This window comes from Cetorhinus maximus, chromosome 2, assembly GCF_964194155.1.
Source record: "Cetorhinus maximus chromosome 2, sCetMax3.hap1.1, whole genome shotgun sequence".
Classification (NCBI taxonomy): Eukaryota; Metazoa; Chordata; class Chondrichthyes; order Lamniformes; family Cetorhinidae; genus Cetorhinus; species Cetorhinus maximus.
In genome coordinates, this window is record NC_135880.1 from 154,560,028 (window position 1) to 154,571,279 (window position 11,252).

Consider the following 11,252-nt stretch of genomic DNA (forward strand, 5'->3'; position numbering starts at 1 on the left):
CTGGCCAAGGACACCTTTTACTAGAAGGTGGACCAATACTTATTCTTTTGCACATGCCAGGCTTGGAGGGAAGTTGGATTTGGGGCTATGCTAGATCCCCCCAGGTGCAAGGGGTTATTGACTGCATGCATGTGGCCATTAAGGTTCCCGCAGAACAGCCTGGAGCCTTGGTCAATAAGAAGGATTTCCACTTGCTGAATATATAGTGACCACCACAAAAGGTGTGTGCAAGGTTCCCAGGACGTTGCCACAACTCTTAAGGCCTGTGGTAGCCCACGGTATCTCAGCTTTTCAGGCCACCCAAACACCTTCATGGATTAATATTGGGTGACCAGGGCTACGCTCTGAAGACATGGCTCCTTACACAAGCAGATAACATTGTGCGGAGCCCCCACCATATAGACAGAGGACACCTATAATTTCTGCCATGTGTCTAAAAGGTAACCATTGAACAGGCCATAGGCCTGTTGAAAATGAGGTTCCACTGCCTGAGCAGGTCTGGGGAAGCCTTGCAGTATGCACCATCAAAAATCTCATGTATTGTGGCATGCTGTGCTCTGCACAACTTGGCACTCCAGAGGGGGATAGTCTTGGAGAATGAGGATCTCCTTGAGCAGGCACCTTCCTACTTTTCTTCATACATTTTGGAGGACAGTGTGAATTCAACACATGGCATATGCTGGCACTTTTCTGGCATTGTGATCGAGATTTTAATAAAGTTGGCATCTCTTTGTGGACAATATCATCCTTGCTCTGTGATGCCAAATGCCATTTCCAGCAATTACTTTAAAATTTATTTAAAAAGTATGAAAATTGAAAGAAGCATGGTAAACAGTTTCTCCTCCACACCATCCCCATCCCCAGCTTCCGTTCATGTTAGATGGAGGTCGGACATTTGATCTTTGTTTTCAATATGATATCTGAGCTAAAGGTTGATTGTTTTATGGGTGCATATCAGCAATGTCTCCCAGATACAATTTGGAAAAATGTACCCAGCTGTAGCAAAACTGGAAGATTTTAAAATGTGTCATTCTTAATCAGATTATATGAGAAGGGAACTCTGCACAGTAGCTTGAAATCACAGCAGCTTTGCCAGGAACTGTATGACAAACAATAAACCTTCAGCAGATGGCGCAGAACTAATTAACCATGTGCTTGTGTAACCCTTTTAAATCTCTGATAGACTTTGTTGAAAATGGTCTGTTCTATTTGTTAATTTCTTCACTAGTCGGTTTTTAACTAGCCCATTGTATAACAGTGTGAAGAGTAAATTTCCCTTTTTAACAAAAAAGAGGATAATGTTTGTTTTGATCACAATTAGCAGCCCACTGAGGGCAAGCAGTTTTAAAATGATTTATGAAGACATGATGTTGTTAGTCGATCATAAATGTTGTAAAAAACAAGCTATCTCTTGGTTTTTGTGAGTATTATGAAATTTTACTTCCCTTGTTCTAAGTTATATGGCATGGTTAGCAGGATTTTGTCAGGTTGTTGGCAAGTTGTGGCATGAGGACATTGCTCACGTTGAAATCAAATAATGCCACACCATTGCAAAAATGGTGTGTGAAAAGTAAATACAGCGGAAATAACACAGAGTTCATTTTGGCGCTTTCCTTCTTCCCAGTGGTGGCTGGGGAATTTTTTGGCAGACTGTTCTTGGAATAGTGTAGAATTGTCTGATCCAAAGACTATTGCCAAACTGACAGCTATAGCAGTTCCCCACTAGATCAAGTACTACATCTGCTGCAATACCAATTTTCTAAAGCAATTTAAATTTCCTCCTCAAATTTCTCTCCTCTGCTGAAAGTACTCTTCCTGGAGTGTTACTCTACCGATGCCAGCAGTTCTTTGTGTATGAGCCCAGAAAGTGTTGGCAGGTTACTTCGCCTGTGAAGGGCATCATAGTGAACACCCATTCTGTTTTCACCAGACACCACACAACTCATTTTGAGGCAGTGAGTCGCTGAACGGTTTCCAGAAGAGGGAACCAAGGTTTCTTTAGTTTGCGTAGAGGCGCTGAGGCCAATTTTAGAACTCCTACCATCACTCTGATGGAGATCAGCTAACTCATCACAACTTCTGGTCCTTGACCGCTCTCGCATCAAGCAGTGCATTTACATGCTGATCCAGCAGGAACACTGCGTGATTTAAATATTTAAAGTCCTGAGACACTGTAATCGCAGTCAGAATTTGTTGCAGAGTTGGTAGCCCCACTCTGTGGATGAAAATTTGGGGCAAACCTGCCTGCACAGGGCAAGGAAGCCCCGACCTGACTTTACGGCCAGTTGGCTGTTAAGTGGCTCAGGTTGTAGCTTCTGTCCCCATCAGGGAGGAAATCTGGCCTCTGAGGGTAGCACCAACAGTGGTGGCCACTGCTGGGAATGCAACCAGTCTCCTGAGGAACACCACTGGATGCGGGATCCCAAGGTAGGGTAGTTAAGCCTCAGTAAGGGGGTGGGAGGCCACTATCATTCATCTGGGTTGGGGGAACAAGCAGAGGTAGCCATCATCATTGAGCACCTCCCATTAATTGGCCACTTAATAGTTTTGATTGACCAAGGCTAAGAGGGTTGCCTGACACCTACCCTGTAGCTAGTAAAATTCCAGCAGATATAGGTAAGCGACCATGGGGGGCAGGGGTTTGGGGATGGTTGTAAAATTCTGGTCAGTGTTGTGTTACGACCAGATGAGAAGGGTTGAACTGGTCTCCCTCTATTCAGCCTACTCAGTTAGTCACAACAAAGGTTTAAGTTTCTTTTCTAAATCAGGATATATTGAACTATTTAAGTGTGAGCAATAAGGAACCAATTAAACAAGGTTTCTTGAGTTAAAGAAAGAGCAAATTTATTTACCACAAAACCCAACAAAAAATAATAAAAATGTGACCTCACACACACAAACACACACACACACAGGTAGAAGAAATAAGAGAAATTAGAGTCTCATAGAGAAAGTTAAAAGAATATACGGTTAAGTGTCCTTTGATTGTCCTTGAGGCACAGATCTTTAAACATTGCGGCTGATTTGGATTAGCTGGTTTTGTGGATGCGGTCAGATGTAGAAGATGTTGCAATTATTACAGGATCTCGGTTCAACTGGTAGATCTCTCGTAATGTTGGTTTCCAAATGAAGTAATACATTTGTTCCAAAAAAGAGAAAGGGAGAGAGCCCAGCTTTCAGCCTGTTTCCTCTGCTGAAAACTTCCTTGCAATCTCACTGCAGTGGCAGCAGCCTGGCCTGTTATACTTCACCCATTGTGTATTTCCAAGGGGTTTTGGGTGGGTCTGTCCGTGGCAGCCATTGTTTCAATATTTGGCACTTTGCATTTTGATATCTCTTCCTTAATGATGAGTTTCAATGGTTCTGAATGATAGGAAATGTCCCTCTCTTCACACTCCCTTAAGGGTGACTCAGTTGCTTTTTTCTCCTTCACCTTGGATATTGGCCTTGCATTTTTAAGTAGTTTGTTCTGTCTCATTTCAAAATGCAAAATTTCCAGTCAGTGAAAGTTTAAATCATATTTTCAAAAATAAAGGGATATAGCCTTGTAACAGTTGCCTATTATAACCTCATTCCCCTTCTGTCAGTAAATAAGGAAGGTTGTCTTGTTAGTCTTTTTCCTCATAACCCAATCTCTTTAAAATGAATTGCAGATAAATTAACAAATGCGACCCCATTAGATATCTTTATACATTGTATAATGACATGAAAGTTTCAATTTCCTGGTGCTACTGCCAAATATTGCCAAACTTACCTATCTGATCTAAGATGTAGCTGCCTGCTGACATCTTACCATCTCCAGCTTACTGAGCTGAAAGTATAGGCATGTTTTTGTTTAAAGTATGCAAACATTTATGTACGTGTTGACATGTTGTACATGCATGTGTGTACATCATCGGCACCTAATCCAGCAGATTCCAGAATGTGTTCCAAATTTTCACCTTACGCAGAACATATGCTGAGTTTTCACTGCTTTTCTCCTAATATTTGCATTGTTATTTTTCCATGTAAATTCTTTGAATTGTTAAAAAACAGCAAAATTAATTTGGTTGCTAATTAATCTGATGAGCTAGGCTATCAATACACGCCACTATTCTTCAACCCCAGCAGGAAATTATGTCATGTTGATATTAGGTGTGGCCATGTTGCCTCTCATGGCTGAATTACTCCAAAAAACATCTCTGTCCTGTGATGTTGGTACAAATATCATGGTGTAAAATGTTGAAATCTTCCATACTTTATGAAAAATAAAACTAATTTCCATTCTGATGTGGAACATACATAATACTTTATTTATTGATCTATACTGCCATTTATGGATCACCTGCTCACCTGTGTCTCCAATACTTTGACACAATGGTGTGAGTTTTCCTTTTCATTTTTAAATACTTAGATTAGGAATAAAATCGGTTGCATCCATTCTGAAAATTGACAGATGGTTAGAGATGACTGAATTACAAATATGTTTGGAATGACTCAGGTTTTGGGTGTATGCCACTTGTACATATACTGACCACAAACTAAATTGAAGATGGCACAGATCTCAGTAACCCTGCCAGGCTGCCACTGTCCTTTAGGTTGATAAGTTCTCCAGTCTTCAGCAGTCTGACTCTTACCATCTCTTCTTGTAGATTAAAGCTAATCTTTTTAAAGTGATGGGCACTTTTGATTAGAGTATGTGATCCACATTTAAAACCATCCCTTTGTTCTTCATTTAAAAGAATTACTTCAAGGATTATAAATTTAGCTTTGATGAGAAGAAAAGCAGCTCTTTTTATCTTGAACAAGCAGCATTTAGCACAATGTCTCCAGTCAGAGTAACAAAGGAGCCCTTATCCATGTTGAGCTGCTGGCAAGCTTAAAACTTATAACCTGAGTAATAGAGGTAGGAAGGCGTCCTTGTCTGAATGGAAATAAAGAACAATTCAAGAGAGAAGTGCGCAGGAGGCTTACACTTAAACCTGCCTGTGACCCTGACTGACAGGTATTCAGCTCTGGGCAGTAAAAGAGCAAGCTGCAGTGGCAATGGAATTCATTACACTGCCCAGAGAATGTTCACTTAGCTAGAAGGCTCCATTTGTTTCACAAGAGGAAAACTTTCTTTCTCCTTCCCCCACTATTCAGTTATTTAAGCTTTCCTTACATAGCCAGGTGGAGGAGATTTGGCTGTTGTAGAGTAACTCAGAGACAATATCCCTTTTGTATTAATGCATAACTCACATATAATAACCAGGCTCAGCCCTCAGCATTTACCAATGTAGCTTAACCCTTTCCTTTTGCAACCTCATTTCAGTATAAAATAAAGACCAGTGAAGAACAGAATTGTAACATTAAATTGAACAATTTAAATATCAGATACAGTAAATTTCACGTAAGTGCTTCTTGGATGTTTTTGTTGCAAAGCCTATATTTGAACATAAACCTGCCAGATATTGATGAATCTGTTGTGTATTTCTAGAATTTTTGACTTCTTTTCGTTAGTGTCACTCGCTCCTAATCATCCTAATATTATTGTAGTTATTATGTTGCTCAATTCCTAGTGCAATATCAGTGTGCACTGCGTATACATTGGAAAATATCTCATGTCAGCGCAATTTCCATTCTGTAACAATTTGAATAACAGTTAACCATCTTTGATCCAAGGGAACTTCTTACTGAATTGGTTTCATGTCCTATATTTCAGGTGCAAAGGTAACAGTTAAATCCATTTTGGGCTCACAGGACCAGCAGCAAGAGTGAATATGTTGATACAATGATCACCATAACAAAGAATACTTCTACCTCTTTCCCAAGATCCACAAACAAGTAGACTCATCATTTCAGTGTTCTTGAAGTCCAGAAATGATTTTGTCTTATCTTGATTCCATTTTTTTCTCCCCTTGCCCAGCCTGAAACGACTGAAACAACATTCCAGTGGCTTAAGATCAGTTTCTAAGGTGATAGCTGAACATTTGCAGCTCTGTACATGACAAGTTCCAAAGCCATTAAGTGGAGCCAATCTGTCTGCAGGAACCCACCAAAGAAAAATGAGAAAAATGTGAATGAGCCACATCTCCAAAGCCATTCTCAGGGCATCGACGCTCAACTGGGTGAGGAACAAGCACTAGATGTAATCACTTCAGACAAAGGACTCTGGCTGAGAGAGAAATTCACCCAGCTATAATCTAATCAAGTTACACATGGAATCCACTAGCCATAACGATATTTGGTTACTGGCCAGTTGGATATCTGTGAGTCTCCCAATGCCCTCCAACACTTCAACGGTTTCCAATTTCCCAAGCCTAACTATCTCCTTTTCACTATGGAAATCCAATGCTTCTACACCTCCATCCCACACCAGGATAACCTGAGTGTTCTCCATTTTATCCTTGAACGGAGGCCCAATGAGTTACAGTCTACCTCCACCCTCCTCAGCCTGGCTGAACTTGTTCTCACATTGAAAAATTTCTCCTTTGACTCTAAATAAGAGATGTTATTGTGGGAACCCATATGTTTTCTAACTATGCCTGCCTTTTCAAAGGATAGGTGTAACATTGCCTGTTGCAGTCCTCAAGTTCCATCCCTCACTAATTTTTCCAGAACATTGATGACGGTATTGGCACTGATTCCTGCTCTAGCCACAAATTGTAAAATTTCACTAACTTTGTTTCCAATTTCTAACCCTTTCTCATCTCGACATGGTCCATCTTCAATTCTTCCTTTCCTTTCTGCAACTTCTTTTTATCCATCAAGGCATCAAGGACCCCTAGCAAAACTGAAGTCAATGGGAATCAGGGGGAAAACTCTCCACCTGTTGGAGTCATACGTTATGATCAGATGAGGGGAGGTAGAATATCTCCTCTTTTCCCACTCCGCGTTTGACGACAACAGGTTTTTTGAATTTGCAAGCATATCCTTTTTTAATCAGTGTTTACATACTGTAACTTCTAAAAGACATAAACAGACAGTTTTCCTTCAGTTTTCAGAAAAAGAAGGGAATAATATTTATTGTACTTAACCCAGTCTAAGTAAAAATAATAAAAACACTCCAACTTTCACACACACACGCACACACACACACATGGACTTACACATGGATTCACACATACAAAGTAGTTTACAAAGTGGGAGAATAGATTAAATTATGTTTTGAAGTCCAATAAAGATTAAAGTTATACTAGGATTACCTAGGATATACGGCACAGAAACAGGCGATTTGGCCCAACCAGTACATGCCAGCATTAATGTTCTACTCTAATCTACTCCCATCTTTCTCATCTAAATCTATCCATCATTGATGGTATTCCTTTTTTCCTCATACACTTATCTAACTTCCACTTAAATGCATCTATACTATTCATTTTAACCACTCCTTGTGGTTGCGAGTTCCACATTCCCGCCAATCTTTAGATAAAGAGGTTTCTTCTGAATTACGGATCTTTTAGATTAATAACTTGGGTGGATCCAGGCTGAACTGGTTTAAAGATCTTGGCAGTCCATTTATCTTTTCTTCCAGAGACAGCAGCTGCTGGGTTGATTTCTTTAAAAATATCTCTGCTTGCGGTGTGTGGATAGTCAAACAGCAGACAGGGCTCAAACTTGCAAGTTGGTTGGGAAAAGAGAGAGGAAGATGAAGACCTACACAGGGGTCTTGCCACTTCGATGTCTTTTTGCTTTTGTCTGTGGCCTGGAGAAAATAGTTTCTTAAAACACAAAAGAGGGTTAGCTGGTTTGTCACATGACCCTCTCTCCAACTGACCAGTGACCCAAATATGGTTATGGATTGTGGATTTCAAGTGTAACTTGATTAGATTATGGATGGGTGAATTCCTCTCTCAGCCATTATATCTCATGCTTATTCCTCACCCAGTTGAGTCTGGAAGTCTTGTGAATGGCTCAGGAGATGTGGCTCATTCACATTCTTCTCAGGTGATAATCTTTGATAATCTTACTGGGATACGGCAGATAGTGCTGTAAAAAAGTGGCCGTAGCTTGGCTTCCCCCAACGATCCTGCTTTATGAAGGAAAAACTCCCAGAAGAGGTACATTTCTGAGGAGTCCGTTTGGAAGTCCAGGCGAGAAATGAGGAGCCCCAGTACAAAGTAAGAAATTAGGAGCAGAGTGGCAATCTTTGATTGGCAGATCAGTTGGCTCCACTTTGGAATTTGTCATGTACAGTGATGTAAATCTAAATGTCTGAGAAATTGAGGTTTCAAGTCACTGGAATGTTGTTCCAGTCTTTTTAAAATTTGGTAAATACATAGGCCCAGAGCTTCTGATCTCCAGATGGTCATACCCTGGAGGTACCCCCAAGATGCATGTTGGGAACCCCATGGGAATTGCCTGGGAAGTTTGGACAGCACCATTCCCGTCCATCTGGAGCCCTTTGAAACCCTAACTTAGAGTCAGGGACTTTGGAAGCTTCTGGCTCACTTACCAGAATATTTACTCAGGAAATGTTAGCAGGATTAAAATCAATTCTAAATCCTGGGTAACTAACTATACAGTGACCCCCGACTCCCCAGCGGTCTCCCAACCACATGACTACCAAACCCTGAGCACATGACTACAACCCCCCGATCACTGACTACCCCCAACCACCCGACTACCCCCCAACTACCTGACTCTCCCCAAAGCCCTCTAACTACCCAACTCACCCGACCCCTGACTCACCCTTCCTCCTCACCAATTAGCCAGGAGTAGGCCATATGCATCCTCAAGTCTGCTCTGCTACTCAGTAATATCCTGGCTGATCTTTGACCTCAATTGCATTTTCCCACTGAATTCTCACATCACTTGATTCCTCGAGTCCAAAAATCTGTCTAACTCAGCCTTGAATATAATTAAATGACTGAGCATCCACAGGCCTTTTGTGTCGAGAATTCCAAATATTCACAACTCTTTGAGTGAAGAAATCCATTCTCATCTCGGTCTTAAATGATTGATGCCTTATTCTGAGACTGTGCCCCTTGTTCTTGACTCTGAACAAGGGGAAACAATCTCTCAGCATGCACCCTGACAAGCCCTCACTGATTCATCTAAGTTTCAATGAGATCAAATCTCATTTCTCCAAACACCAGCGAGTATAGGCCCAATCTGCTCAACCTCACAACATAGGACTACCTTTTTCATCCCAGGATAACCCTCTAATATCCCAGATACATGGCAGTGTGATTGGCACTTAACTGCCTTCTGAGAATGGCCTAGTAAGCCTCTCAGTTAAGGAGAATTAGGGAAAAACAATAAATGCTGGCCATGCCAGAGATGCTAACATCCCGTGAATGAATTTTAAAAATGTGCACAGGATGCCGTCTTAGTTAGGTGTGTGTCCACATGCACACCTACTGTCTGCCAGTAGCATGCAAAGCCTTTAGGTCATGACTTGGATTAGTGTGCGGTGTTGGTTCAAAGCCCTCGTTGATATTTTGGTATTCAACAGTCAAGCCAATGCCTTTCCTCACCTTTTACAGTATAACAAGACACTAAATAGCATGAAGGAACACCAATGGCACTATTTAAAGAGGTTATGCAGTTCTTAGAGGTTAGTAATTGGATTATTTCTTCTGGGTAACTTGCAAATGTTTTTGAAGGATTTCTAGAATTGTTCCTAGAATTGTTCAAACTTGCATTAATTTATTGCAATATAGTTCCAAGTCAGAATGTTTGATTATTTTTAAAAAATTCTTTCATGGGATATGGGTGTCACTGGCTAGGCCTATTTCCCCTTGAGAAGGTGATTGTGAGCCATCTTCTTGAACTGCTGCAGTTCATGTGGTGTAGGTATAGCCACACTGCCGATAGGGAGGGAATTCCAGGATTTTGACCGAGTGACAGTGAAGGAACGGTAATTATAGTTCCAAGTCAGTATGATATGTGTCTTGAATGGGAACTTGCGGTGTTCCCATGTATCTGCTGTCATTGTCCTTCTAGGTGGCAAAGGTTGCACGTTTTGAAGGAGCCTCGGTGAGTTGCTGCAGTGTACCTCATAGATGATATACACTGCTGCCACTGTGCATCAGTGGTGGAGGGAGTGAATCTTTAAGATGGTGAATGGGGTGCAATCAAGCACGTTGCTTTGACCTGGATGGTGTCAAGCATTTTGAGTATTGTTGGAGCTGCACTCACCCAGGCAAGTGGAGAGTATTCCACCACATTCCTGACTTGTACTTTGTAGATGGTGGACAGGCTTTGGGGAGCCAGGAGATAAGTTACCCTCTAAGGATTTCCAGCCTCTGATCTGCTCTTGCAGTCACAGTATTTATATGACTGCTCCAGGTCAGTTTCTGGTCAATGGTAACCCCCAGGTTAGTGAGGTCATGCCATTGAGTGACAATTGGGCCTATACCCGCTGGAGTTTGCAGTATTCAGTGCCTTCAGCCATTTATTGATGTCATGTGGAGTGAATCGAATTGGCTAAAGACTAACATCTGTGATGTTGGGAACCTCAGGGTTAGATTCTCTATTGCTGGAGATGGTTATTGCCTGGCACTTGTGTTACTTGCCACTTATCAGCCCAAGCCTGAATGTTGTCCAGGTTTTGTCGCACATGGACACGGACTGATGGAATCTGAGGAGTCATGAATGGTACTGAACATTGTACAATCATCAGCAAACATCCCACTTCTGGCCTAATGATGGAGGGAAAGGCGTTTATGAAGCACCTGAAGATGTTGGGCCAAGAACATTAGCCTAAGGAACTCTTGCAGTGATGCCCTGGGATTGAATTGATTGGCCTCCAACAATAACAACCATCTTCCTTTGTGCTAGGCATGACTCCAACCAGTGGAGAGCTTTCCCCTGATTCCCATTGACTTCAGTTTGCTGAGGCTCCTTGATGCCACACTTGGTCAACTGCTTCCTTGATGTCAAGGGCAGTCACTCTCACCTCACTTCTTGAATTCAACTCTTTTGTCCATGTTTGGACCAAGGTTGTAATGAGGTCAGGAACTGAGTAGCTCTTGTGGAACCCAAACTGTGTGTTAGTGAGCAGGTTATTGCTGAGTAAGTGCCACTTGATAGCACTGTCAATGACCCCTTCCATCATTTAGCTGTAGAATAGATTGATTGGGTGGTTGCCGAATAGATGCTAGTGTTATAGCTGTACTAGAACAGCTTGGTCAGGGGTGCTGCTAGTTCTGGAGCACAGATCTTCAGTACTATTGCTGGAATGTTGTCAGGCCCCATAGCCTTTGCAGTATCCAGTGCCTTCAGCCATTTATTGATGACATGTGGAGTGAATCGAATTGGCTAAAGACTGGCATCTGTGATGTTGG

General features: G+C 41.7%; 1 long non-coding RNA gene across 2 annotated transcripts in view; it reads left to right on the top strand.

The window, feature by feature from the left end:
- Positions 1-9,522, top strand: part of LOC144690697 (uncharacterized) — a 32,897-nt gene extending 23,375 nt beyond the window's left edge. For both annotated transcript variants that reach the window (XR_013578936.1, XR_013578937.1), the window contains 2 exons: positions 5,684-5,805; positions 9,450-9,522. This is a non-coding gene — a long non-coding RNA (uncharacterized LOC144690697). The remainder of the gene's footprint in view (positions 1-5,683; positions 5,806-9,449) is intronic.
- The last annotated feature ends 1,730 nt before the right edge of the window (positions 9,523-11,252 follow it).